Source organism: Pan paniscus, chromosome 6, assembly GCF_029289425.2.
Source record: "Pan paniscus chromosome 6, NHGRI_mPanPan1-v2.0_pri, whole genome shotgun sequence".
NCBI lineage: Eukaryota > Metazoa > Chordata > Mammalia > Primates > Hominidae > Pan > Pan paniscus.
In genome coordinates this window covers 14358340-14384637 of record NC_073255.2, presented here as the reverse complement: position 1 = coordinate 14384637, position 26298 = coordinate 14358340, and the positions used below count along the sequence as shown (strand labels likewise).

At 35.1% G+C, this 26298-nt stretch overlaps 1 long non-coding RNA gene across 1 annotated transcript in view; it reads right to left on the bottom strand.

Annotated features, from left to right (window-relative positions):
• The window catches only part of LOC117980878 (uncharacterized), a 54947-nt gene extending 42766 nt beyond the window's left edge, over positions 1 to 12181 (bottom strand). Inside the window, exon 1 of the long non-coding RNA XR_004672357.3 lies at positions 11804 to 12181. This is a non-coding gene — a long non-coding RNA (uncharacterized LOC117980878). The remainder of the gene's footprint in view (positions 1 to 11803) is intronic.
• Positions 12182 to 26298: the final 14117 nt, after the last annotated feature.

Sequence of the window (26298 nt, the reverse complement as noted above, 5' to 3'; positions counted from 1 at the left end):
TTGTCTGTTTATTGTATAAGCATTTTGCATGTTTTGCTATTTCTTAACAATGTTTTTTCACAAGAAAAAAATGTTAAAACAGAAGAGATGCATCTAAATACATGCAAACATCTTTCATTAGTTTTTCGTAATATACTAATCAGGTAATATTTTTAAAACTGAAAATTTGTGGCAAATTATATATCATCTTTTAATTGAGGCAATCACTGCTCTAGATATTTTTCACGTTATTAAAATATATTATTCTGAATAATATTCTAGAAAGTACACTAATACTTTCTTTTTTTTTCTTTGAGATGGAATTTTGCTCTTGTTGCCCAGGATGGAGTAAAATGGTGTGATCTTGGTTCACTGCAACCTCTGCTACCGGGTTCAAGTGATTCTCCTGCCTCAGCCTCCTGAGTAGCTAAGATTACAGGTGCCTGCCACCACACCAGGCTAATTTTTGTATTTTTAGTAGAGACATGGTTTCACTATGTTGGCCAGGTTGGTCTTGAATTCCTGACCTCAGGTGATCCACCTGTCTCGGCCTCCCAGATTGCTGCGATTATAGGCGTGAGCCACCATACCCGGTAGACTAATAAATTCTTGAGGTTAAACACCATGTGTGATTCATCTCAAAACCATCTGTATCCTATAGTACCTCATAATGAGTAGGAAATAAAAGTGACCATATTTGCATTGTCAACTAAAAACTCTTCATGATTTCTGATGCCAACTAATTTTTATACATCCATTGATTTGTAGCCTATTTTACAACTTCTACAATGGAAATGCTGAAAATATATTGCTGTATAAAAATTAGTTTTAGTCAAGATCACCATTTGAAGATATCAGTGTACATAATGTCAGGTTTTTTTTCACCATAAGAAATCATTCTATTTAATTTATTTTTGACTCTTGAACTTAGATTAACTCCTCTATTACACTTTCCTCTCCCATATAAAAACCACAGTCTTATAAGTTTTCTGGTGGGCTCATGGCTATTCTGTGCTTTCTATTCCCTCTTCTTTTTACATGTCACTGTCTTTAATAGATGCAAACATACACTCAGAAATAAAACCAGCAGCTGGATCTCTGGAATTTACAATTTCCAGAGATCTCAGTAAGACATTATATATATTTGAACCAGCCCACAATTTTACCAACATTATCTGCTCCTGAGCATCACTTATAACTAAAAGTGCCTTAGGGACAAAGTTATAATAAGTAGCAATAGACATATACTTTCGTAAACAACCCTGGGATTTCATTGTGGGAATTAGAGTGTGTACTACTCATTTATGGATGACAGTAATACACACTCTCATTCCTAAAAGTGAAAATGTCTCTAGCAACTTTCCTGTCTCACCCCTATGAGCACATTTACATGTGTGATGACAGTTGCTGTATCAATCATGGGATTTGCAGTTGGTTCGTGGGGCACATGCATAGTGTATGTGCAGCATAATTATTTTTATTGCATAAACAGAATGACCATATGTGTATATCTCACCACTAACTAACACAACTTAGCATGGTACTTGGCACACAGTTGGCAATCAATAAAATTATATTTACTAAGTAAATAGAATACTGAAGATGTTAACTCTGATTTAACTATACTGAAAAATACATCACTCATGTATCATGTGTTATCAAAACAATGTAATCTTCCAAGATACACCACATATTAACTACATGGTCCTAAACAATGACACATTTGCATAATACCTCATATAATGTTGATGTGAGGATTAAGTAAATGATGTACACAAATCACCTAGCATCTACCAGACACATTGGAATAATTTAATCTATATTTAAAACAAAAATAGATGGAATCAAAAAAAATTCAAAACAAAAGGATTTTAGAAATTCTTTTTGAAGGAAGGTTAAAAATATTTTCTTAAGGTTTAACATAAATTCTTTAAGAAATTTTTATATTTTCTTAATATAAAAATAATATTTGCATGAAAGACCCACTCTAAATCTTTGCATAAAATACGAGCTCTTATATTTACAAGTACAACATGCTTATAAATTGTTAGATTATCAAACTTTTCTAAGTTCTGTCAGTAAGCAATAAACAAAAGGATAGATACAATGCAATCAAAATATTTGAGCTGAATAGCAAGTTTAAAATAAGCCGTATTAACTTCTCAAATTCTACAGGTAAGTATGTGACATGTATTCCACTACTTTCTCTGGTGTATTACTTGTACGCCAGAGATTACAAAGTGTTTACACAAACGCCAGGTACTTAAGTAGCTTTGTGTCCTTTTATATAAACATGGAGTACGGGCTTTGTTTTCTTCCTTCACAAAAAGCTAAGCTCAGAAAATTTTATTTCAAACCTCTGGGCAGTGTTCAAAAATAAAACGGGCTTCTTTCCATATTCTCAATTTAACACTTATCCATCTCCTGGATCAGAACAAACTAAATAACTGATCTAATTCAAGTTATCATGGAAGACAAACTATATCGTTTAAAGTTCAATCATTAAAAATTTTAACTATTTATGTGATTTCTATCTTCCTTGCCTAGTTTATTTAGAAGTGCTTTTCTTCTCTTTCCTCTATCCTCAACTTCTTTTCTTGTGAGTTTTCAGAATATGAACATGTCCATCCTCTCCTCTAACCTTCATGAACTCTATATGGAACTTTTTCTTCTGTATAAAACATCTTGAAAAAGTCCAATACTTGCCAGTCTCTTTTACTCGCCTGTAAATTCTTCCTTAGAAACTTGTTTAATTTCCTTAGCTGAGATCATGGGGATAAAGTAATAATTGTCTTTGGAAAAAGTTGTTTGAAAATAGTATTGAATACCATTGTGAGAACAACAAATAAAACATCCAAGGAGCAGTGAATTTTACTCTTAGACTCCCAATAATGGGTCAGGAGCAGTGGTTCACACTTGCAATCCTAGCACTTCGGGTAGCCCGAGGTGGGCATACGTCTTGAGCTCAGGAGCTCAAGACCAGCCAGGCCACCATGGGGAAACCCCGTCTTTACTAACAATACAAAATTTAGCCAGGTATTCTGACATGCACATGTAGTCCCTGCTACTCAGGGGACTGAAACAGGAAGCAGGAGGATCGCTTGAACCTGGGAGGTTGAGGCTACAATGAGCCGAGATGGTGCCATAGCACTCCAGCCTGGGTGACAAAATAAGACCCTGTTTCAAAAAAAAAAAAAAAAAAAAAAAAAGAATCTCGATAATGAATTTTGCCTGTGCATACCTTTTTTAAACTTAGGCACAATATCTATACTTGTTTTTTTATTCCACAGGTACACATTGAGAACATACTATGTTCCAGGCATGATGATGAACACATTTAAAAAATACACAAAATGAGCCAGGCACAATGGCTCACGCCTGTAATTTGAGCACTTTGGGAGGCTGAGGCGGGTGGATCACGAGGTCAAAAGTTCGAGACCAGCCTGACCAACATGGTGAAACCCAATCTCTACTAAAAATTCAAAACTTAGCTGGGCGTGGCAGTGCACACCTGTAATCCCAGCTACTCAGGAGGATGAGGTAGGAGAATCGCTTGAACCTGGGAGGCAGAGGTTGCAGTGAACCGAGGTGGCACCACTGCACTCCAACTTGGGTGACAGAGCGAGACTCCATCTCAAAAAAATAAAAGTACACAAAATGTTTCTCTCCATTGAACTTAAAGACTATTGAAGAGTAATGAAAATATAGTTGAATATAAATAATGATACTTTGAAAGTATAATGATATTTTGAAAGCAATGCTTTCAAAATCAGTGAAAAAAAAATCCAAATTTGAACTACAAAACAAACACAGGCACGATGACAAAAACAAATGAGAATCAAAGCAGGGAATGACAAACCAGATAAGTCAGTTTAATATCTGCTAGCTTCTGTAAAATATAATAGAAAGCAATCATCTGGTTCTTTGTATAATTATTGAGAATAATGTAGTTTGTCCTTTAGATTATTATTGAAAAAAGAACCGTACATAGATAGTCAAATTATTGTAGTAAATAAACTACACAAATTTCAGGCCATGTTGCCTCCCTACTCATGAGTGCAGATGGAACACTGAAATGTAAGAGGGTACATAATTATTATTCAAAAGATATTGGGAGCTGGGATTGCTGCAAACTAGTCAGTCTTTTGCCTTCCACTAGAGGTGGTAATAAAACAGGAAACCAAAAGTGCAACAAGCACTAAACAAATAATCACATATACAAACATACAATGAAAATTGTTCTGACTAGCATTAAGAAAGTTTAAAGAATCCATGAGAAATTTTAAAAAGAAAGACTGAATTTAAATGGTGGTCACATAGAGTGATCAAAAAAAGCTTCTCTGATGAAGTGGCATTCTAGAAGAGATCTGAAGGATGAGTAAGAGTTGGCCAGGTCCAATATATAGGGAAGAATCGTTTAAAAGCATTAGGTTTTTCAAAAGCCCAACAGGCAGTGGAGCATTTGACTTACTTAAAGATCAGTATAATTAGAGCACAAACAGTATGAAGGAGATGGGCTTATGACATTAAAGATATTAACATGTCATAAATATATTATATAATATCATACTACATGTTAAATATGGCAACAGTGGCAAACACATGCTTGTGTGTCCAGGCAAGAAACAATCATATCAAGTTTATTTGATAAGCATAGTAATGAATGATGGAGACTGCAGGAAACTGCAGGGCACAGGATCAGCTTCTACTAATTTTAGAAGGTTGTTGCACATGAAATGTGGGCATTATGTTGTCCAGACATCTGATTTATCAAGGGAAACCAGAAATATGTTACTATATGTGAAATTTTCTAATTTTAAAATTCTAGCTTAATGATGTATATACTCCACAGATCAAATAAAGTATATCTATGAGGTGAATACAGCCCAATGGTCTTTAAGGATGTTAAGAATTTTTACTTACATCCTAAGCAAAATTATAAGCAATTCAAGCAAAGAGTAAGTAGGAAGGGACAAAATCAAGTATGTATTTTTTATAAAAAAATTTGTGCTCTGGAGAATTGATTGTTAAGAGTATAATTTGGGTATAAGATGATATTGATTTGGCAAATTGGTGATGCTGATGTGGAAGACAATAAATTGAAGGTATAGTTTGGAGTTTGAATTAGTTAGGTATTGGTTGTAGAGAATGAGGAATAGAGAAATATTAAAGTTGAGTTCCTGGATGCTGTCATGAACTACTGAAATAGCTGTATCTTTTGCTTTTGTTGAGCATTTTTTCCTTGAATATTTTTCTTGACTTCTGGAAAAGAGCTACTATTTTTTGTTACTTCAACACCTCTTCCTCTGCTTTTATTCTCCTTTAGTCATGATCCACCTATGCTTGAAGATCCATATATGAACTATGAAATTCTCATGAAGAATCAGACTACTCCTCCAACTGACACTGGTGTGGGCATCTGACTAACCCGATCCAAGCATAAAGCTTCCTTCTAGACTCAATAATTTAGCAAGAGATAGACACTTGTGCCAAACTGGGCCAAGCAGCATTCTTTCTGTTTATTAATTTTTTTAGTCAAAACGTTAGGATAGAGGTTTTGCATTTGCCACAATTGATATTTAATCGCCAAGAGGCAGATCACCATATCTTCCCTCACGTGAAACACTGGTCTGACAGAATGAAGTTGACACATAAAGAGAATTAAAATAGAAGTGAGAAAGCATCTTGTTGTTGTTTTAATTTTCTAATTGCTACATAATTATTATGTTTATTTATGGGGTACAAAGTAATATTTTAATACATGCATTTAAAGTTTAATGATCAAATCAGAGTAATTACCATATACATGACCTCAAATATTTATGATTTCTTAGTATTGGGAATATTCAAAATCATCTCTTCTAGCTATTTGAAATTATTCAATAAGTTATTGTTAACTATAGTCACCCTAGAGTGCTATAGCACACTAGTACTCAGTCCTCCTTTCTCGGTATAATTTTATATTCATTAAGCAAGTGTTCTCGATCCTCATCTGTCCCCAACCTTTCCCAGCCTTTCATAACCACAATTTTGTGGTTATATAAGCACAACATTTTTAGCTCCCACACATGAAAGAGAACATGCTATATTCATCTTTTTGTGCCTGATTTGTTTCACTTAACATTATATCCTTCTGGCTCCCTCTTTGCCGCAAATGACAACATTTCCTTCTTTTTCTTGTGTCTATATAGTAAATTTTCATTATCCGCTCATCTTTTGATAGACACTTAGGTTGATTCCATGTCTTGGCTAATGTGAATAGCACTGCAATAAAAACGGCGGTATAGATATCATTCTGATGTGTTCATTTTCTTGCCATTGAATAAATACCCAAATGAGACTGAGATTGTTGGATCATATGATACTTGTTTTGTTTTGTTTTGAGACGGATTCTCTCTCTGTCGCCCAGGCTGGAGTGCAGTGGCGCAATCTCAGCTCACTGCAACCTCCGCCTCCAGTTTAAGCGATTCTCCTGCCTCCTTCTCCCGACTAGCTGGGACTACAGGCGCCCGCCACCACGCCCGGCTAATTTTTTGTATTCTTAGTAGAGACGGGGTTTCACCGTGTTAGTCAGGGTGGTCTCTATCTCCTGATCTCGTCATCCGCCCGTCTCAGCCTCCCAAAGTGCTGGGATTACAGGCGCGAGCCACCACGCCTGACCCTGGTACTGTTATATTTAGTTTTTTGAGTCAGTTGCATGTTTTCTATAATAACTGTATTAATTTACATTCCCTCCAATAGTTTGTAAGAGTTCTCTTTTCTCCAGATCTTCCAGTATCTGTTATTTTTTCTCCTTTTGATAATAGCCACTCTAACCGGAGTGAGAAGATATCTTTTAGTTTTGACTTGTATTTCCCTGGTGATTAGTGAAGTTGAACATTTTTTCATATACTAGTTGACCATTTGTTTGAGTTATTTTATAAAATGTCTAATCAGATCCTTTGTCCATGCTTTAATAGTATTATTATTATCATTATTTGCTGTTGATTTGAATGCTTTTATATTCTGGATATCAATCCCTTGTAAAATGAATAGTTTGCAAATATTTTCTCCCGTTCTACAGATTGTCTCTTCACTCACTTGATTGTTTCCTTTGTTGTGCAGAAGCTTTTTAGTTGGATACAATACCATGTGTCTATTTTTCTATTGTTGCCTGTGTTTTTATAATCTTACCTATAAAAGATTTGCCCAGACTAATGTCCTCTAGCACTTCTTCCGTGTTCTATCCCAGTAGTCTCATAGTTTTAGGTTATGTTAAAATCTTTAATCCACTTTTACTCTGATATTTGTAGGGGTCTAGCATCATTCTTCTACACATAAATATACAGTTTTCCCAGTGCTATTTACTGAACAGCCTATCCTTTCCCCAGTGGATGTTCTGGCGCCTTTGTCAAAAAACAGTTGACTGTAAATACATGGGTTTATTTCTGGGTGCTATATTCTGGTCTATTGGTCTATGTATCTGTTTTTGAGCCAGGACCATGTGGTTTTGGTTATTATAGCTTTGTAGTTTATTTTGAAGTCAGGTAATGTGATGCCTCCAGCTTTGTTCTTTTTGTTCAGGCTTGTTTTGGCTATTTGGGGTCTTTTGTGAAACATCAAATGAAATTCCATATGAATTTTAGAGTTTTTTTTCTATTTTCATGAAAAAATGTCATGGGTATTTTGATAGGAATTGCACTGAATCTGTAGGTGGGTAGTATGGTCATGTTAACAATATTTATTCTTCCAATCTATAAACATGGAATCAAATTCCATTATTTTTGTGTGTTCTCTTCAATTACTTTCATCACTTCTTTGTAGTTTTCATTGTAAAAGTATTTTACCTCCTGAGGTAAATTTATTCCTAGGTATTTTACTTTTTATTTTTATAGCCTTTGTAAATAAAATTGCTTTCTTTATTTCTTTTTCAGCTAGTTTGTAATTGGGATTTAGAAATACTACTGAAATTTGTATGTTGATGTTATATCCTGCAACTTTACTGATTTGTTTATCAACCCTAATAGTGTTCTAGTGGAGTCTTTATGTTTTTCTATATATAAAATTATGTTTTAAACAAAGAGAGATGATTCAACTTTCTCTTTTCCAGTTTGTATGCCCTTTATTTCTTTCTATTGCTTAATTTCTCTGGTTAGGACTTTCGATAATATGTCAAATAAAAGTATGAATGTTGGCATCTTTGTCTTGTTCCAGTTCTTACAGGAAATGATTTTCCCCATTCAGTATGATGTTAGCTGTGGGGGTTTTCATATATGGCCTTTATTGTGTTGAGATATATTCCTTCCATATCTAATTTACTGAGAGTTTTTATCATGAAGAAACATGGAATTTTATCATTTTTTCCACATCTATTGAGATGGTCATATGGCTTTTGTCCTTTATTCCACTGATGTGGTAAATCACATTTACCGATTTGCATATGTTGAATCATCCTTGCGTCTCTGTGACAAATCCACTTAATGATGTATAGACTTTTCGATGTGCTGTTGGATTTATTTTACTAATATTTGATTCAGGAGTTTTGCACCTATGTTCATCAGGAATATTGGCCTGCAGTTTTCTTTTGTTTGTTTGTCTTTGTCTAGTTTTGGTATCAGGATAATGCTGGCCTTGGAAAATAAGTGAGAAAAAGTTCTCTCCCCCTGGGGAAGCTGTGGCACAAGAATCACTTGAAACCAAGAGGCTGAGGTTGCGCTGAGCCAAGGTCGTGCCACTGCACTCCAGCTTGGGCGACAGAGTAAGATTCTGTCGAAAGAGAAACAAAACAAAACAAAAAACAAACAAACAAAAACAAAAAAACAAAAGGGTTCTCTCCCCTTTAATTTTTTGGAAGAGTTTGAGAAGAATTGCTGTTAGTTCTTTTTTTTGAAAGTTTATTAGAATTCATCAGTGAAGCTATTCTGTCCTGAACTTTTCTTTGTTGGCTGACTTTGTATTAGTGATTTAATCTTGTTACTGATTATTGGTTGTTGAGGTTATCTATTTCTTCTTGGTTCTCTCCTGGTAAGTTGTAAGGATACAGGAATGTATCCATTTCTTCTAGTTTTTCCAATTTGTTGGCATGAAGTCTTTCCTAATGGCCTCAAGTTCCTATGTATTTCTGTGTTACCTGTTATATCTTCATGTATGTTTCTAATTTTGTTTATTTTAGTCTTCCCTTTTATTTCTTACTTAGTCTGGTGAATAGTTTGTCAATTTTGTTTATTTTTTCAAGAAACTAATTTTGTTTTCTTGATCTTTTGCATTTTGAGCAACCATTTTGTTTATGCTCTGATCTTTACTATTTCTTTCCTTCTAATAATTAAGGGTTTTGTTTTTTCTCGCATCATTAGCTTATTTATTTGAAATATGTCTTTATTGATGTTGGTGGTTATTGATATAAAATTTTCTCTTAGTACTGCTTTTGCTATATCCAATATATTTTGGTATGCCATCTTTCTATTTTAATAATCAACATCAGTGGTGTTTCTGAATGTCTGAGTGGTCTAGGCAGTGGTTGTTTGTGGAAGCCGTTGGATGGTTTTGATGGTATCAGGAAAACTGGGCAAGCCAGTCCTCAGCCCTGGTGGAGCATGTGCATGCATGTAGTAGATCCACTACTAGAGGGGTGGGGTTGTCAGCAGCAGTGTTGACGAGTCCCAGTTGGTCCTGCTCTCAGACTCTGGGGAACACACACGTCTGCTTTCTATGTCCTAAGAGAAGCCTCCTTGCTTTGATGAATTGCCTGCTTTCCAAGGTGTAGGGCACTGTGTGGACTTGGGTGCTGCTGCCATGACTGCAACACCAGGCCCAGCTTTTGCTGTGACACTGCAGCCATCTGAGTGGATGTGGTGAGATGGTAAGCAGGGCCATATTTATGGAGCCTGGAGCTGTTGGGTCCCAGGGGTCAGATGGTTGCTCTGCTCTCAGAATGGTGCCATGTTGCAGCAGCCTGGGTCCCAGGGAATGAGGGTGCTCCAGCATAAATTTTCTCTCTAGAATAATGTAATCGCATGGACTCCAGCCACTCTCTATACTAGACTCATGGCTTGTGAGTGCTGCGGGTCTCTCCTATAGCTAGGATTGCAGGCATCTCTGTTGGAAATGTGGACTGCTGGGGATCTCCTGCTTACCTTTTTCCCACAGTGAGGAGTCCTTCTTGAGTGCAAATTTAAACCCAAGTAGCACTTCACTTCCGTCTATGCTGCCATCACGAGTTTCTGTGCCTCAGAAGATCTTCATCTCTTCCTTACTGAATTTCAGTATATTCCATTAAACACTCTACTAACTTGTGATTATCTATTTGTTATTTTGGTATTTCTTTTTGTAGGAGTTAGGTGTTGGGTGCCTCTAGTCAACCATCTTTATCCAGAGAACATCTTGATCACTTTGTAATTTCAGCTTCTAGTCTCTGTTCTCCCCATAACTACCCTGACTGCTATCTCCACAAACATTGGTTTTTCAAACCATTACTCTAATATTATGATAGATTCTTCTATCCATTCAATATACCATTGTTTGAATATCATTGTACAGGCTTAATATCTACCATTTATAACTAAAATACTGCTCACAAATAAAGTTCAGCCCTACTGGTTATCAATACACTTCCCTGATTATTTCCTTTATACATCTTTTGTCTGCTGACCTCTTAAATGACATGTAATATAGGGATCCATTTTCTTCTATATTACCAGATAGTACATATCTAAACATCTCTACCACCTATATTTCATGAAGATCTCTGGGAATAGTGCTAGACTCTGTTTTAGTCAATGTATTACCCAATCAAATCAATTATTAAATTTTGTCAATTATACCTCCTGAATAGCTCCTCTCCAATCCTAATGCAAGCAGTTTAGTTTATATATTCACCATCTCTCACTTGGCCATTTATAGTTTCCTCAATTATCTCTCTTCCACTAGTGACAGCTCTCATCTCTTCCTGCATCTATGTCACTGCTGGAGTTAGATTCCTGAAATGAAAATCTTGATACATGGATACAATGCTGACACTTTACAATAGTTCTTATAACCTTCAGATGGGAGTTCAAGCTTCTTCATATTGTGTGTAGGCCCTGCTATCAGAATCCTGCCTGCCACTTCAATTATATATCTTACCACATGCTCCCATCACTTGGGTCCCAGAGAATCAGATTCCTAGTTGTTCTATGTCTGTATCATGTGATTCTGTGGCTCTGAGCTTTGTCTTAAACACTCTAGGTGTCTGAAATCCCCTTAAATTCCTCATGTAAATGGTAGGCTTTTCTCCATCAATAACAATTATACTTAGGAACTGCTAACTATTTGCACAATTCCTAACTTCCTAGATGTATTAGTCCATTCTCAGGCTGCTAATAAGAACATACTCAAGACAGGGTAATTTATAAAGAAAAAGAGGTTTAATGGACTCACAGTTCCATATGGCTGTGGAGGCCTCACAATCATGGCGGAAGGCAAAGGAGGAGCAAACGCACATTTTACATGGTTGCAGGCAAAAGAGTGTGCAGGGGAGCCACCCTTTATAAAACCATCAGATCTTATGAGATTTATTAACTATCATGAGAACAGCACAGGAAAAACACACATGATTCAATTACCTGCCACTGGGTCCCTACCACAACATGTGGGGATTATGGGAGCTATAATTCAAGATGAGATTTGGATGGGGGCAGAGCCAAACCATATTATTAGATAAATATATTTACAGCCTTCTCTCTCTAGGCATTCAACTTACTTCTACTATGGCCTGAGTTATATTATAATTATTTGTTTATTTAATTTTCACTGTACTGTAGTGTAAGCCATTGCATTAGTCTGTTCTCACACTGCTATAAAGACATACCTAGGACTGAGTAATTCATAAAGAAAAGAGGTTTAATTGATTCACAGTTCCACGGGTTGTACAGGGCTCTGCTTCTGGGGAGGACTCAGGAAACTTGCAATTATGCCAGAAGGTGAAGGGAAAGCAGGTAAATCTTCACATGCCTGGCAGGAGAGAGACAGAGAGAGAGTGAAGGGGGAGGTGCTGTGCACTTTCAAATAACTAGATCTCATGAGAAGTATACCATAAGAACAGCAAAGGGGAAGTTTGTCTCATGATTCAATGACCTCCTGCCAGATCCCATCTCCAACACTGGTGAATACAATTCAACATGAGATTTAGGTGGGGACACAGAAACAAACCATATCATTCTGCCCCTGGCCCCTCCCAAATATTGTGTCCTTTTCATATTTCAAAACACAATCATTCCTTCCCACCCGTCCCCAAAGTCTTAACTTATTCCAACATTAACTCAAAATTCCACAGTCCAAAGTCTCATCTGAGACAAGGCAAGACACTTCTGTCTATGATCCTGTAAAATAAAAAACAAGTTAGTTACTTCCCAGATACAATGAGGCACATGCATTAGGTAAATGTTCCCATTTTAAAAGGCATAAATTGTCCAAAAAGAAGGGGCTACAGGCCCCATGCAAGTCTGAAACCCAGCAGGGCAGTCATTAAATCTTAAAGCTTCAAACTAATCTCCTTTGACTCCATGTCTCACATCCAGGGTATGCTGATTCAAGCAGTGGGCCCCCAAGGCCTTGGGCAGCTCTACCCCTGTGGTTCTGCAGGGTACAGCCCCCACAGCTGCTTTCACAGGCTGGTATTGAGTTCCTGCAGCTTTTCTAGGCTCACAGTGCAAGCTGTTGGTGAATCTACCATTCTAAGAGCTGAAGGATAGTAACCCACTTCTCACAGCCTCACTAGGGAGTGCCCCAGTGAGTACTCTATGTGGGGGCTCAAACTCCACATTTCCCCTTTGCACTGCCCTAGTAGAGGGTCTCCATGATGTCTCCATAGCTGCAGCAGACATCCAGGTGTTCTCATACACCCTCTGAAATCTAGATGGAGGCTCTGAAGCATCAACTCTTGTCCTCTGCACAGCGTCAGGCCCAACACCACATGGAAGCCACCAAGGCATAGGACTTTCACCCTTGGAACCAATGGCCCAAGCTGTATCTTAACCCCTTTTAGCTTCGGCTGGAGCTGGAGCAGCCGTGATGCAGGGTGCCATGTCCCATGGCTGTATAGAGCAGCTAGGCTCTAGGCCTGACCCATGAAACCAATTTTTCCTCCTAGGCCTCCAGGTCTTGATGAGAAGGGCTGCTGCAAAGGTCTTTGAAATGCCTTGAGGCATTTTGTCCGTTGTCTTGGCTATTAACATTCAGCTCCTTTTTACTTATGCAAATTTCTGCAGCCAGCTTGAATTTCTTCCCCCAAAATGGGTCTGCCTTTTCTACCACATGGCTGGGCTGCAAATTGCTAATTTTCCAAACTTTTATGCTCTATTTCCCTTTTAAGTATAAGTTGCAGGTTCAGGTCATTTCTTTGTTTTTCCTGATGAGCTTAGACTTTTAGAAGTAGCCAGGTTGCATCTTGAACACTTTGCTGCTTGGATATTTCTTCCACCAGATACCCTAAATCATCTCTCTTAAGTTCAAATTTCCACAGATCTTTAGAGCAGGGGCAGAATGCCACCTGTCCCTTTGTTAAAGCATAGCAAGACTAGCCTTTACTCTAGTTCTCAATGTTTCTCATCTGTATCTGAGACCTCCTCAGCCTGGACTTCACTGTCCATATCACTATCAGCATTTTGATCACAACAATTTAACAAGTATCTAGGAAGTTCCAAGCTTTCCCTCACCTTCCTGTCTTTTTCTGAGCCCTTCAGATTGTTCCAACCTCTTCCCATTATCCAGTTCAAATTCGCCTCCACATTTTCAGGTGTCTTTATAACAATGCTCCACTTTTCTGGTACAAATTTTCTGTATTAGTTTATTCTCACACTGCTATAAAGACATACCTGAGACTGGGTAATTCATAAAGAAAACAGGTTCAATTGAAACACAGTTCCTCAGGCTGTATAGGTTTTGCTTCTGGGGAGGCCTCAGGAAACTTAACATCATGCCAGATGTTAAGATGATGGTGACGTGGAAGCAGGCATATATTTGCATGGCTGTCAAAAGAGAGAGAGAATGGGGGAGGTGCTACACATGTTCAAACAGCCAGATTTTGTGAGAAGTCTGTCACGAGTAGAGGAAAAGGAAAGCCTGCCCCCATTATTCAATTACCTCCTGCCAGGCCCCACCCTTCAACACTGAGGATCATGACCCAACATGAGATTTGGGTTGGGACACAGAGCCAAATCATATCAGCCATCTATCTCTAGGTAAGGAGTGGATACATTTTCTTAAGTACGTAGGATGCAAAATGACTGACAAAAAGATGGCATTCAATAAATGCTAAACTTAACTAAAAGATAGTGTGTTTACATCATTTGAGTATTCACTAATATTTACTATTTATAAGTAGAAGAAGAATCAGAATAACAAAGTTTGAGTCCTGGTTGTGTGATACAAATTCAACTTCCTTTGGTCTCTATCTGCTTACTTGCTACACGTAGGTACTGATTTTTCTTACCTTACAAGGTTTTTCTACTGATAATATCCTTAAACAACATATTACAGTACATACAAGGCAGGTACTCAGTAGATGCTTGCTACTTCTATCCTCTCTTGTATATCGCCTCTATAGTTAACCACGAGATTTTCTTTGTGAAATTAATACTTCTTTAATACAAAAATATTTATATAAAGTAGAATAAAAAGCAAACTACTAACTTTTGTAAGTTAAACACTGCAAAATACTCTATATTGAATAAAGAATCAGATAACTAAGCATTTCTAAGATGTTTGAAAACCTAAACATCAGCCTCATGGGCCCATCAGCCTATTATATATGTGCAGGCATTTATTTTAGAGAAACTCACAATGGGATAATTACCTATTCACTTTAACAGTCTTGGCTGTAGCTACCACTGAATCAATGGAAGTTAATGTAGCAGATAGAATTTTTTTCTTTTAGTTAGCTTTCTTCTAAAACAGTGAAAGATGAGTAGTAGAAGATAAAAGCACAAACACATTGAAATATATACAAAGAAAAATACTCTATCCTCTCACACTAAATATGCAGTAAATGATGCAAAACAAAAAATACATTTTGCACACTATTTTTCCTAGACACCAAATTTAGAAATAAATCCAAGATATGACTAACACCGTGAATTTGGCTAGATTTTAATGCTAGAATAAGAAGCCTACTGTCGAGGAAAATTTCCAACCTTAGCAAACATAACTATAAGTTGCTTTCTCTTCTCTCTGAGTTTTTACTTCTAACTCACTGTTTTTGGTGTGTATGCTATCTTCTTTTTTCAGCCAGAGAGTCATGGTGTCAAACTCCCTGAATTATGAATGTAGAGACTCTCAGAAAGTCACAAACAATAGATCACCGAAAGAAAGATATTTTCCATTTGAACCTATACTTAACAGTAAAGTGCAAACTAATTATCTTAATATTTAACATAAAACAAAATAAAATAAAATAAAGTATTATCTGGTAAAATTCATTTTGGCATGATAATATTAGAGATTAAGTTATTATCTGTCAGTCTTGGTGATATAAATAAAAAAAGATAGGCGGTTTCACTCCCCCACCAATATGTTAAAAAATAAACAAACAGTAAAGCAATCTGCAATTACAAAACATTAAAATTTATCTGTACCAATATATGATTTACTAATTTTTAAAATAAATTACTCAAGTCACTCATTGAGGATAGAATTGGCCTGTCACACATTTATAGAAACAAATGAGAAAGAATGACAGAAAAGTGTCAGTTTTCACAAGTTTGGTTGCTTTGTGAAATATCAAGTATGCTTACATGAGATAGAAGTCACAGAACTGTAAATAAAATATAACATCATTGATGGCCATGGGGCTTTTTTCACTATGGACAATGTTTTTGAAAAATAATCAGTAATGTCATTTAATTTCAAAATTACCTCAGTGTTATACATTCAAATATAAATAATGAATTGTTGAAAAAAATCTTTGTATGTACATCTCACCACAATAAAATCAAAGTGAACTCTATAAAAGCTCTAAAATATTAGAAAGAATATAAGAAATCTATAATTTACTATTATGTATATGTATGTGTGTATATATGTACATATATACATATATAAAAATATTAAATTTTGAATTTTTTAAATTCTAGAAATAATATTCCACATTATACAGAGAAATAATATAATGTACACCTACATGCCCATTAACTGGATTAATAATTGTTCACATTTTTTCATATTTACATCTTTTATTTATGATAAAATATTTAAATTATTGATATTATGAATTTTCTCAGTAAGGTACTTTATTATATTTCTCTAAATAAATATGGACATTTTAGGACTTAACCGTAATACCCTATTACATCTAACAAAGTTAACAATTGTGACAACATGAAAGCAATAATTTATCAACCTAATTGAATAAACATTTTGTATTCAAATTCCCAAATTGACACACTTAATTATCTTCTCACTCTGTATTTCTCATAAAATGGAGGTTTGATTTAAAGCCTTTTTTTGACTGAAGTGAAACATTGCTGGCAAGAATAACTTATAGGTGAAAGGTATGCAATGTTTTGTTGTGGCATTCAGAGGAAGCTAAAGTTAATCACCAAATGAGGTTGGGGATGGTTTTATTCATCTGTTGCAAAGTTCTACTTCTTTCCCTTAACAGTCAAAATATTGAATGATGTGATTCTTGTGTATGTCCTGAGAACATATATTTCATATATTTTCTTCATAAATTTGTACTGTAATTTTAAAAATAGTGATTTTCTATTTTTTTTAATTAATGAAAATAGGGATACAACTCATCAAAATCTCAGGAATGCAGCTAAGGCAATGCTAAGGGGAATTTTATAGTGCTAAATGTCTTCATCAAGAAGTTTAAGAGATCTTAAATTAACAATCTAACATTGTACCTAACAGTACTAGAAAAAAAGAACAAATCAACTCAAAAGCTAACAGAAGAAAAGATAACTAAAATTAGAAAAGAACTGAACAAAATTGTGATGCAAATATCCATACAAATATCAATAAAATCAACAGTTGGTTCTTCAAGAGAATTAACAGGATGATAGATTGCTTAGCTACATGAACAAGCAAAAAAAAGAGAAGGTCCAAGGAAGTACAATAAAAAATGACAAAGATAAAGTTGCAACCAATTTCAAAAAAAATACCAAAGATCCTCAGAGACCATTATGAACAGCTCATGCACACAATTAGAAAATCCAGAGGAATTTAATAAATTCCTGGAAACTCACAACCTTCCAAGGTTGAACCAAGAAGAAATTGAAACCTTTAACAGACTAATAACAAGTTCTGACATTGAATCACTAATTTAAAAACTACCAACCAAAAACAGCCCCAGATCAGATGGATTCTCAGCCAAATTCTATCAGATGTACAAAGAAGAACTGGTACCAATCCTACTGAAACTATCCCAAAATATTGGAAAAGGAAGGGGTTTTCCTTAACACATTCTATGAAAATAGCATCAGCCTGATACAAAAATCTGGCTCAGACAGAACAAAAAAACAAAATAAAATTTCAAGCCAATACCCCTGATGAACATAGATGCAAAAGTCTTCAACAAAATACTACTAGATTGAATCCATCAGCACATCAAAAAGTTAATACACCACAATCAAGTAGGCTTTATTCCTGGCATGCAAGCCTGGCTCAACAGATGCAAATCAACAAATGTGATTCACCATATAAACAGAATTAAAAGCAAAACCCATAGGGTCATGTCGATAGATGCAGAAAAAGCTTTTGATAAAGTCCAACATGCCTTCATGATAGAAACCCTCAACAGACTAGGCATTGAAGGATCATGTCTTAAAATAGTAAGAACAATCTAGGACAAACTAACAGTTAACATCATACTGAATTAGTAAAAGCTGAAACAATTCTTCTTGAGAACTGGAACCAGACAGGAATGATTATTCTCACCACTCCTCTTCAACATGGTGCTGGATGTCCTAGCCAGAGCAATCAGGCAAAAGAAACAAATAAAAGGCATCCAAATAGGAAAACAAGAGATCAAACTTTTGCTCTTCATTGATGACGTAATTATATCCTACAAAACCCTGAAGACTCCACCAAAAGGTTCCCAGAGTTGATAAAAGACTTCAGTAAAATTTTAGGATATAAAATAAAGGTACAAAACAGTAGCATTTTCATACACCTATAAAGTTCAAGCTGAGAGTAAATTTAGGAATATAATCCCATTTACAATATTCACACAACAAATGAAATACCTAGGAATACAGCTAATCAAGGAAGTGAAAGATCTCTACAAAGAGAACTTAAAAACTCTGATGAAATAAATCAAAGATGACACAAACAAGTGGAAAAATATTCCATTCTCATCGATTAGAAGAATCAATATTATTAAAATGGCCATACTGTCCAAAGTAATTTACAGACTCAATACTATTCCTATCATACTATGAATGTCAATTTTCAAAGAATTAGAAAAAAAATTCTAAATTTCATATAAAACCAAAAATGTGCTCAAATAACCAAAGCAATCCTAAGTAAAAAGAACAAAGCCAGAGACATCACACTATTGACCTCAAACTATACTATAATGCTACAGTAACCAAAACAGCATGGTACTGGTACAAAAACAGACACATAGACCAAGGAAACAGAATAAAGAGCCCAGGAATAAAGCCACACCCCTATGACCATCTAATCTTTTGCAAAGCTGACAAAAACAAACAACAAAGAAACGACTCTCTACTCAATAAATGGCAAAGGGATAGCTGGTTAGCCATACACAGAAGAATGAAACTGGAACCCTACCTTTCATCATATACAAAAATTAACTCAAAATCAATTAAAGATTTAAATAGTAGACCTCAATGTATAAAAATCCTGGAAGAAAACTGAGAATACCCTTCTCACCATCAGCCTTGGTGAAGAATTTTAGCAAAGTCCCCAAAAGCAATTGGAACAAAAACAAAAATTCACAAGTGGGACCTCATTAAACTAGAGAGCTTCTGCACAGCAAAAGAAATTTTTCAAGAGTAAATACAAAACCTGTATAATGAGAGAATATATTCAGAAGCTATACATCCAACAAAAGTCTAATATCTAGAATCTATAAGGAACTTAAACCAACAAACAAAAAACAAATAACCCCATTAAAAAGTGGACAAAGGACATGAACAGACACTTCTCAAAAGAACGCATAAACACAAAAGGACAACAAACATATGAAAAAATGCTCACAATCATTAATTATCAGAGAAATGCAAGTCAAAACCACAATGAGATACCATCTCACATGAGACAGAATAGCTATTATTAAAAAGTCAAAAAATAATAGATGCTGGTGAGACTATGGAGAAAAGGAATGCTTATATGCTGTTGGTGTAAATATAAATTAGTTCAGCAACTGTGGAAAGCACTTTGGAGATTTCTCAGAGAACTTAAAACAGAGTTACCATTTGACCCAGCAATCCTATTACTGGGTATATACTGAAAATAAAATAACTCATTCAACCAAAAAGATGCATGCCCTCATGTTCATCAATGAGCTATTCACAATAGACAAGAGAAGGAATCAACTCAGGTGCCCATCAATGGTAGACTGGATTAAAAAATGTGCTAACTATACATCATGGAATACTATGCAGCATAAAAAAAGAATGAAATCATGTCCTTTGCAGCAACATGGATGCAGCCGGAAGCCATAATACTAAAGGAATTAACACAGGAACAGAAAACCAAATATCTCATTCTCTTTCTTACAAGTGGGAGCTAAACACTGGGTACACATGTACATAAAGATGGGAAAATAGACACTGCAGATTACTAGAGAGGGGAGGGAGGAAGCCGACCATAGGCTGCAAAATTACCTATTGGGTACTGTTCTCACCATCTGGGTGACAGGATCTATACCCCCCAGAACCTCAGCATCATACAATATATCAATGTAACAAACATGCACATGTACCACTTGAATCTAAAATAAAAGTTGAAATTATTTAGAAATGGTGATTTTCTAAATCTATCTTTCCCTCACATTTATTAGACAACGTTCTTCCATAAAGAAGAGCTTTCCAACATTAAGTAAACTTATATGATTACTGAATAATATAGTGTTTTCTAGAAATGAATAATTATTTTTTTTTCATTTCTTTCTTTTTTTTTTTATGTGTGAGTGTGACAGGGTCTTGCTCCGTCACCCAGGCTATAGTGCAGTGGTGCAATCACAGCTCACTGCAGCCTCGATTTCCTGAGTTCAGGCAATCCTCTCACCTCACCTCAGCCTCCCAAGTAGCTGGGACTACAGGGGCACACTACCACACTTTGCTATTTTTTTTTTATTTTCAATCTTTTGTAGAGGTAGGGTCTCACTGTGTTACCCATGTTGGTCTCAAACTCCTGGGCTCAAGTGATGGCCAGCCTTCCAAAATGCTGAGATTATAGGCATGGGACTTTTCAGTTACTTCTTTCAGTTAACATTATTCTGTGTAAAAATGTGGCACAATAGTCACATCAAATGGTGAAAATATATGGTTAGTCTGATTATGTTGACTTTCTCCTATTTTTAAATAATGATGACTTCATAGATTTATATATGTGTTTATATTTTTCAATTAATTCTAGCATTTATTCTGTTTTTTAAATTATTGAAATATAGCATAGAGATAGAAAAATACACATATTGCTTAATGAGTTTTTGCAACGTACGACACCTGTGTAACACCCAGATCAAGAAACAGAACCTTGGAAGATTCTCAAAAGCCTCTCTCTTCCCCCATCTAGCCACCTCCCCCAAATACTTGCTATCCTCAATTCTAAAATCACAAACTGGTTTGCCTGCTTTTGAAATTTATGAATATGAAAAAGCTCAACCTGCAATACTTTGTCTCTGGGTCACTTCACTCAATATTATATTTATCAGATATATTTGTATTTGGGAATATAGCTGTGATTTTTCTTTCTTATTATGGTAGTCTCTTATTTCAGTTTTTTGCATATGTTAACAATTTGTCTATCCACACTACTCTTGATGGGATTGTGTGTAGTTTCCAGATTTGGGTTATTATAAATACAGTGCTATGAATATTTTTGTACACATCTTTTGTTTGATAGATGTGTATTTTTCTGTTATGTATATGCAAAGTGTAGCTATATATTTCATTTGCATGCAAATATGTACATATATGTGTGTGTACATTTCAGTACTGTCATCAACACTGTATGAGAGTTCAAGTTCTGTATCCTTACCCACTTACTATAAGATTGTCTTTCTTATTGATTTACAAGCTGCTTATAGAAATTATTCTGAATAAAAGTCTTATTAAGATATACATATGAGAATATCCCTACACATACACTCGCACAAATAAACAGTGTTTCTTTTTCATTTTTAATAATATTGCAACCTTCAAATAATCCCATAATAAAACTTTTCCCTTACAGTTTCTTTCTCGTGTATGTGTTTCTACTCCAAGTTCATGAAGTATTGTCTTTTTTTTTTTTATTTAAAAGCTCCACTGATTTACCATTCACATTTAGTTGTGAAATATCTGGAATTAATTTGTTCTTTTCTTAATATATATCACTGAACTTGTTAATTTTTTTAGGATTTCCTGCTTTTATTTAATCAATTTTTATGTTTGTTTTTTATTTCTCTTGAGTAAATACCTAGAAGTGGAAGTGTTCTGTCAATGTTTAACTATATAAATTCTGTCAAACTGTTTTCCAAAGTGATTGTGCCATTTAGGTTTCCAACAGAAACATATGACAGCTTCAGTCGCTACCAACCCTCACCAAAATGTTGCATTGTAAGTCTTATAAATTTCCATGATTCTAGTAAATATGCAATAGTATTTAATTGTGGTTTTAATTGGCATTTCTTTAACAAAAATGTTGTGCCTTTCTATATACTTATTTGTCATTTGTTTGTAGTTTCCTGCCATACCTACTTAAATATTTAGTCCAACTTTTCATGAGGTTGTTCCTGTTCGAACTCTCAAACTCCCAGACTCAATCTATCCTCTCCTCAGCATCCTTAGTAGCTGGGACTGCAGGCATGTGCCACCATGCCTGGCTAATTGAACTGGCATTTTAGTTTGAAAGATCAAGGCCTATTTTGAACTTGCTCAAGGTACATTTGAATATCTATATTCATAACTATATGAAATAGAGTTTTAGCAGTATTTTATGTTATCTGAATAGAACTACTTTACATATACATATAATAATATATAATACATATTATTTTTATATATGTAACTACTTTATATACAGTATATATATACTATTTGTACATATACTATATACAGTGCATATATATATATATGCTCTTTGTACTCTGGACTTTCTTTTTAGAAAAATTAAAATTTGATGAAGTATAAATTATCAACATTTCCACTTATAATTAGTACTCTTTGTCTCAAAATATTTGCTTGGGACAACTTGTTAAGATTTTCAGATTTCTTATGCCTTTGATATATAAATTTTGTAACTATAATTTTTTAGTTGTTTTTGGCAGAAACATTGGCTTACTGCCAACACCGCTTTCTACCCAAGAGAAGAATTAATTTTCTTGGTTCTCAGATTTTCTATTACGCATAATACTTAATGGGAAGCTCTTTGAAAGAAACAAATTATCCACCAGTTTTATATTTTATGGTTAAATAGTTATTATTTCATACCTGAGATTACATGACTAGATATTCGAAAGATATTCAAATGTACCTTGAGCAAGTTCAAAATAGGCCTTGATCTTTCAAACTAAAATGCCAGTTCAATTAGCCAGGCATTCTGGAGTCCTAGCTACCAGGGAGACTGAGGAGCAGATAGCATGAGCTTGGGAGCGCAAGGCTACAGTGAGCCATGATCATGCCAATGCACTCCAGCATGGGTGACAAAGTGAGACTTTGTCTCAAAAAAAAAAAAAAAAAAAAAAGAAAAAATTTCAAATTGAGGTTCAAGACAAGTTTCTTTCCACAGGTTTCCTATAGACTATAAGATATAATTTTAATGAAAATTGAAGAAACAATGTAGTATATGAGTAAAATAATAAAATGTAACTATTCCAGCAGATATACCAATAGATTCTACCCAGTTGCCTGATAGTCACACTTCTGAACTGCAGAACCAAATATACAGGGATTCTAACCAAACTCTAGCATCATTTATTTAAGATTCAATAAAGGTTATTCCTATTACAGTAAGAAATATTCTAGAATTATTCACGGTTCCAATGATAAAGTGAAAAAAAAAGATTCTCTTAGTGTCTTTTGACACAACCATTTGGTGTTTCGTATTTCCACTCTTTTCTTTTATCTCTAGTACTTGGAAAACCGTACTTAATTTCTGTATATCAAGGTTTACAGCAGTAATGTAAGAAATAGGTAATTAATAAAAATAGTAAACAATGGTTATGTTCATTTTAATTAAACTGCATTGTAACAATAAGATAAAAACAATAAAGTGAATAACTTAATTTTATGTAACATACATAAAATATTGGGTTTAGTTGTTTTTTAACTACCAGGAATGATTTAACTTTTAAATTTGGCCATTTCCAGATTATAACATCTAGGTAAGAGTCCATTTGACAAAATATATTAATATTTTGAATCTGAATTAGGTACATATCACATATCTAAGTGAACAGTTCATTTAATTTATGTGCAATGCAGATATTCAAGAAAATGCTAAAAAAAAAAAAAGCCTGTTCTTGTGTATACTCATGTGTAATCTTTTCAGAGCAATGTTCTAGAGGTTAGCAATTACTCCCTAACATAACTAATGGTCCTCTGATAATCAATAAAAAAATAGTTTGGTAATGTTTCTAGTTCTACCTCTGCTTAAAACCCCATCAAGAAAAGAATTCAGAGCATTCATGAAAATATGTGGAAATTTTCATTAGTGAGGATTAGGTTTAGATGCATATAAAATAATAATAATAATACCTTGGATTAAACACATTAGAATTTATTCTCGCATGCTAAAAGTAACACAACTACCAAAACCCCACAAACAAATAAACAAATTAGCAAGCAGTGCTGGGATAATATGATAGCTTTATTCCACTCTTTTTACCTCTGCTACACTGACTTCCACACTCAAGGTCGCAGCACAGACAAATACAGCTAACAGAACCATAGTATTCTGTTCTTCTGGGAATGAGGGAGGAATAGGAGAAAGAGGAAGAGTACTTCACTAAAAGAGATGAGTTAAACAGTTGGGGAAATGTCTTCAACGGGTCTTCTTGGATGTTGCACATAACACTTCTGCTTATAAGTGCTTGGCTAGAACTATGTCTCATGGTCATACCCAACTGCAAAGGAAATTGGGAAGTGCAGCCTGGGAAATGTGACCGGGAAAAATAGGGCTCGGTTACAAAACATAGAATAAAATTGATTTGATATATAAAGCTATGTGTTAGCTACAGTCAACCCCTTTGCCAGTGCACACTCATAAACATCCTTATTTCTATACATATTTCTATAAACACGTTACCTCTCCAAACCCAAATTCTCTTCAAGTTGCTACTACTAGACCCAGATCTGGACTTGTGTGCAGCCTTCCCAATCAGCAACAAATGACTACCTATCTGGTTAAAACTTATTGTTTTTACATTGATAGACAAGGAACAACACAGCTCATTAAAACTTCCTTCTAGCATATTCATATATCAAAACATCCTGTTGTACACCATAAATACAGACAGTCTTCGACTTAATGGTGGTTCAACTTATGATTTTTCAGCTCTACCGTGGTGTGAAAGTGATCGTAGTTCAATAGAAACCTCACTTCAAATTTTTAATTTTGATATTTTCCCGGGCTAGCAATACTTTCTGGCGTTCCTGGACAGGCGCAGTGAGCCGCATCTCCCAGTCAGCCACTCACACAATCAGGAGGGTAAACAACCAATATTTTACAGGGTGCTGCGTTGCCAGTTGATTTTGCCCAACTGTAAGCTAAGATGTCAGCATCTTGAGCATGTTTAAGATTGGCTGGTCTAAGCTATGATATCCAGCAGGTTAAGTGTATTAAATACATTTTCCTGTTATAATACTTTTGATTTATAATGGATTTATTGGGACATAACCCTATTATAAGTTGAAGACCAACTGTATATAAATTTTACGTGTTAATTAGGATTTTTTAAACCTCCCCTCTATATGAGGGAGAAATAAAAAATAGTCAAGAGTCTCTGGTTCTTGGCCAAGAATAGTTTTGCCTCACTAACCATAAGTTACTTGATTATCCCCTAGTTTTGCAATCTAGAATGTTGTTTCTTGTGTATTATCCTCCATATAAGAAATGGAGAGTAGATTATATTATTAGCAACCCACTTTCTCTAAGCACAGTGAAACTTGGGGTTCTGTAGAGGTTTGGCAGATACCATCTTCTGCAAGTTAGGATTGAGGCTTCTTTGACAATAGTTTCCCAAAAGTATTAATAAACTCAGAGTCTATATTGTTTCTGTCATTAAATGTTTGAATAACTACAAACAAACCCTTTATCATGATGTAATTTTAAGCTTGCTGTCTGAGATCTTTTCTTACAGTCTTCAGCACTTTTACTATCCATCTATCATAACTTAATGGCCAACAACACAAAGCCTTCTGAAATAATAGGCAATAATGGGAAGTAAATATTTAAATTAATTTGTCAGTGGGCTCAGAACCTTGTACAATGCACCACAAATTATATCTGTTAAGGCTGCCACTAAATTTGCCAAGCCTCAAATTATGGCATTCTAAATTTCACATTACATAAACTTTGCATACAATCTATGTTTCGATGTTTTCTTCCACTGCTTAAAATAAATTATTTTCCTGAGCTAGAAATTACAGTTGTATGCAGACAAAGGTGAGAGATCCAGGAGGCTTATAATTTCTGACATCAACAGCACCCTCTTCTATTGGTTTAATACATTCAGTATAAGAGATGGATTATCTTGTGGAGGATATAGAGTTGTTATATCATCCAATTCTTGCTTCTTTCTTTTTTTTCACCACCAATAATCCTAGGAGTATTTCCCCTTTCCAGGTTACTTATCTCTTTCCCAAAAGCAGTGCTCTGTGAAGATTGCCACCTCTAACCTCTTTCTATTTTAAGATTGTTTTTCTTTATTCCCTCATACAGGAGTCATTAAACTATAGCTCAGGAACTAAACCCAGACTACTGCCTATATCGGTAAATAAAGTTATTGGAACACAGCCATGTTCACCTTATGTATTTTGTATGAGTGCTGGCATGCTATAACACAGAATTGAGTACTGCCAGAGACCACACAGCCTTCAAAGCCTCATAAATTTACTATCTGGTCTCTTACGTAAAGAGGTTGGCAACCCCTGCCACACAAGTTAGTGGTCTGATCTACCAGGTCTAATA